Below are 5,147 nucleotides of genomic sequence, written 5' to 3'. Positions count from 1 at the left end.
ATATCTGAGTTAATAGGGTTTACGTCTGTCAGCGGTGTTTATATATTTGATAGCAGAAAAGGCCCACTTTTAGAATACCGCACCACAAACTTTTAAAAACACGTCATAACGCTCTTTTACGTAATTGTAGGTGATTAGAATTGGTTTAGGGTTAGGATTTGGGTGGGTTAGGGTTTGATTAGTTTAGGTTAGGTTAGGTTAGATCAACCTAGCCCTAACGTCCTTGCAAGAAGTTGTGCTGCTGCATTCTAAAAGTGCTCCGCAGAAAATACAAGGGTGAGATACTGTTTGTCATAAAAAATACTCATCAGTTTTAATGGAAATGGCTGCTGCCAATAATGCTTGACAATTTTTGTAAACCAAAAGTTACTGTGTTCTGTAATCTGATTGGTTGAAGAACATGATCAAATGGTATTTGATTCCCGGAAACTGCAAGACTGTTGGCTGTGTATTGACAGGTAGAAACATTGCAAACAATTCTTTTGTTGTGTCATCAACAGTGGTGACGTCATTCAAATCACATTGTGACGGAAAGTCAGAATGACGCCATAAATGAGCAGCTCCAGATGCTACCATAGGAACGAGCTGAAACGGCCGGCTGATGACCCTGTACTGCTGTACCCGTACTCGATGTAAGCGAGTGTGGATAGTGAAACCTTTTGGTTTACTTCAACGCGGTGTACGCGTTTGTGACAAGCAGGCGGGGTAAGTAATCTGGACGAATACACTTGGTTGCTACAGGTAGACAGGCGATTAAGCACGTGCAACACATGCTGATCGTGACGTGAAATCTAGGGACACCTGCATTTTACGGGTCCCTGCCTTCGGCAGGCTCCCGGAAGTAGAAATGTATTCTATAGTGCACGCTCGCGCCTTCGGCAGAAAGCGACGCGCGCTGCGCGTCTAATATACAAGAAAAGCACGCGAGAGCGGGCTGATCTCCGTTAGGAGGCATTTTAGACGATTTTAGAGGTCATTTTCGTGTTTACTGGCGAAAGTTTAGTTTAAAACTTCGTCTAAAAGATGGATGGTGTGTGGTGTCTATAAGACGAGAGTTTTAAACACGAATTTTAGTGAAGCTCCAGAACATGAATGCAATCGTTAGTAATGGAAGGGAAATCCCCATGACGTTCCTTTCCTCTGATTGGTTAAAATCTGGACGCACGTGTCGAATGTTCCAAATAAGGTAGTGGGTTACTACGAATGCCACAACTTTAACGCGCACGGTTGGTGAGTTGTATTATTGCTTGTCGCTTGATTTAAACTTTGTTCATTTCACTTGCTTAGCAATGGCTGTTAGGAGAATGGTGTATGATGATTTGTATGAGTTGTGTAGGGATGAGAGAAAGCTGATGGATTGGTTGGAAGCGTTTGGTTTGATTGGAGCTTTTAGTGGGAAGTGTGTGAAGTGTGAAAGTGGGAGTATGGGAAAACGCAAGGATTCGAGTCGGAGTGAGGGTGTGGCGTTGTTCTAATAAGAAATGTAACCAGAAAAATGTAGCAAGGCGTGATTCTTGGTTTCTTAAGTCTCATTTGTCCGTTAGTGAAATCATGAAATTGACATTTTATTGGGTTTATCAAGTGCGAGAGAATTTTGTTAAAGTTCAGTTGCGTTTGAGTTCTGATCACACTTTGGTTGATTGGTACAATTATTGAAGAGATGTGTGTTTGTTTGTGATGGAGGAGGAGAATGAGATGATAGGAGGGCCAGGGATTGAAGTGGAGATTGATGAGAGTAAGTTTGGGAAGCGCAAGTTTCACCGAGGAAGGCGAGTGGATGGTGTGTGGGTGTTTGGGGGTATCGAGAAAGAAAGTAATAGGATGTTTTTGGAAGTTGTGGAGAAGCGTGATGCAGATACCCTTTTGAGTGTGCTTAGAAAGTGGGTGCGACCAGGATCAGTAATTCATTCCGATTGTTGGAAGGCGTATTCATGACTGTATGAAATGGGTTATGAGCATGTGACGGTGAATCACAGTAAGGAGTTTGTGAATGCGGAGAATGGTGCGTGCACTAATAAAATTGAGAGTACATGGAGAGCGGTGAAAGCGTCCCTGCCCATGTATGGAACAGCGAAAGGATTGTATGACAGCTATTTTGTAGAGTACATCGTGAGAAAGAAATATTTACGTTGTTCTGATGATCCTTTTCTTACATTTCTTACGTTTATCCGCCGTGTGTTTGACCCCCAAAAACCCCATGAATATTTCAAAATTATTGAAACTGAAAATAAAGAAAATGACGATGAATTTAATGCAAGCGGAGATTTGTTCTTGTAAGGTAAGTGAAGCGTTTTGATATTAAATGAGATAAACTTACTTTCTTTGTTTAATAGGAATGGAAAATAAATGATAAATAATATGTATCATGATAAAAATAATTTAGGGGGCAATTGGGGCCTAAACCACCCCCTTTCTAATTATTTTTAGGTAAAACAAGACCAAAAAGTAGCGATAGTTATTCAACGAATTGAACAAAAAATGCCGTCAGCGTTAGTGCTCGCTTCGATGTAAATATGGCTTCTGCGCATGTCTGACAAGTACACTTCCGGGGACCCGTAAAGTGCAGTTTACCCGAAATCTATACCGCTACTGTTTAACCCCCTGGATGCCACAGGGACATATATGTCCTTCCTCTACATACCTCACTTGGAAGTCCAATTCTAAATATACCACGCATATATAAACGCTTCACAGTTTTGAATTCTGCGGAAAATTCCCTGTTTCTTGATACCATCCACTATTATCTCAGACTAAGCTAAAGTGCTGAAAATCGCCTTTCAAAATACATGTCGCCATTTTTCAAACTGTACAAAATCGAGATTCACAGCGTTATTTGCAGTATGTTTTGAAATGTGAAAATCGGATAATTACTGGGAGTAATGAACTTCAAAAATAGCCTATTAATGATCACTGACATCATGTTTTCATGTAACCAGTAATGGCAATTCTGAAACGTTACCGATGTTCCCCGAATCGGTTGGGATGTTTTCGAATATACACTTACACGAACGCCGAAGTGCGCTTTCCGCCATATTGGATAGTGTTTACAAAATCACGTTTCGAGAAGGCCGGTATCGAGAGGCCTATTACATCATGTATACTTCATAGTTAGCTGCGACAAATGCATCATTGAATTCCCCAAGCATCTTAGAATCAAATTACAAATGGTCTTTGTCACCAATACCAACTGTCTAGACAAAACGAAACGAAATATACTTTGCTGTGCTCGAATGACAGCGCTTGACTGAAATGTAAACAAATTACACTGCGAAGTATTTTAGGGAAATTTTCCAACATCCAGCAGTCTAATCATTGCTTACAGTGGCTCAGTACGCTTAGTATATTCAGGGGAAGAGTATCGTAGCAAGAAAAAGCAAATTGAAAACAGATACAATGAAAACATTTTCTAATTTATAAGAAACTGTCAAACTTTTAGTGCAGCGTGACGCCATGACTGACGCAAAATCACGCAGAACGACAACGGGACTTATCGGCATTTCTGGCTTCTTCCGTCATTTACAATGTAAACGATAAGAACATATAACAATACACGGATAGTCAGAATAATTCTGATTACTTACATCTCACATTTATATGCAAAAGATCCCTGAATCCAACAAAAAGTCCTCGCAAATCCTGTGTACCCTTCTCAGCGAAGCCGCCATTTTGAAAGAAATCGGTCATAGGTAGTGATGTCACACGTCAACATTGTTGCACATATTAGGCAATTGTTTTGAGGTGAAGGTCGGTTGAACAATTCCGATTGCACTTTTAGTATTGTGATGTATATTTTGCGCATCGTTCAGATATTTTTTCATGAAATTGATTTCGGTATCTACATATATCCATGTTCAACACCATATCACGTGTGGGTATAAGGTATGCGTTTTTATTCTTTGAAAGCTTTTGATTGTTTGACTAATATTTACATGGGAAATTGACTCAGTAAGTGTGTTATACCACATTTTAAGCCTCTACACTAGTGTTGGAAGATCACACGTAGCCATTACTGCAACATGTGCTTTAGTTCCCATGATGTGCAATATTCAATACGTTGGGACAAATATTGCAGTTTCATATGAACAGGTTAATAAACAGCGATTTAATTCCAACTTATAAGTGATAATATTAATGAAAATGATTTGTACATTTTATGAAATGTAGGGGCACACACACTACTATTTAAAGGAATTGTCTTGTTCAGTGTATTGGTTTGTGTCGTTTTTATAGACAAAGCAATTATGAATATTAATTGACCAGTTGCGAGTTTGTCAAAAACGTTTAATGGTTCATTATCAATTTTTTTCGATAATAAAGTCAGTTCAGATTGGATTAAAATATATCTGATGGCAGAATATCTAACTCAAACAATATTTATACGAAAATTGTTAACAATTTATAAACCAGGTCGTGTCTTACTTTGGACAAGCCTTACCTCCATATTCTAATACTTCTGTACTGAAAAAGTGATCTAATTTCATAATCATAAGAAGAAAAGTCTATTTCCTAAATGAATTTTCAATGAATAGTCAGGTGTTGTGAAATTTTCATTTACGCTAAATTAATTCCAGACAGGTGCGCGTGTTGCTCACAATAAGATACGTAGTAATTGTTGATATATTCAGAACACTATTTCAGTGCTAAAGCCACTCATTTTATATTTTGGCTAAAAAGTGTTGAATTCTGACACAGAAGCCGAGATCTTTTACACATTGAGTGGAAATAAGGTTACATATATACTAATCAGCAACCAGAGTAGTCTTTTTTCCGACGTCTCAAATTGCACGAAACATGCCGTGACGTCAACTAAAATGTCGCATTATTTCCAGTTATTTCATTACGTTTGAAAATGTGGCTGCTACTCCGTTAATAATGATGCAAAAATAATCAAAATACATCAAGACACACAGGAGAATATGGGAATCTAAGAACTAAAATATGTATCGGACAGGGACATCCAAATCGCTATTACCTGCTTTTTGATGTAGTACACTGGCATCTTTTCTTACAAATTGTGAAACTACCTAGAGGTATCCTCTCACATTGGGGAACTTTGTATTGGAATATTTTGGTTCACTGTGAACAAAACATAACGAAAATATACTGTCTGTATCCACAGCAAATTCTCCCCATGTGATCTGAGTTAC

The 5,147-nt window shown here is 38.6% G+C and overlaps 1 pseudogene; it reads left to right on the top strand.

The window, feature by feature from the left end:
• Nucleotides 1-1,289: 1,289 nt before the first annotated feature.
• LOC137281008 (uncharacterized) lies at nt 1,290-2,277 on the top strand (annotated as a pseudogene).
• Nucleotides 2,278-5,147: the final 2,870 nt, after the last annotated feature.

The sequence above is a fragment of the Haliotis asinina genome, chromosome 4 (genome assembly GCF_037392515.1).
Source record: "Haliotis asinina isolate JCU_RB_2024 chromosome 4, JCU_Hal_asi_v2, whole genome shotgun sequence".
Lineage (NCBI taxonomy): Eukaryota > Metazoa > Mollusca > Gastropoda > Lepetellida > Haliotidae > Haliotis > Haliotis asinina.
This window is presented reverse-complemented; position numbering and strand designations above follow the sequence as displayed.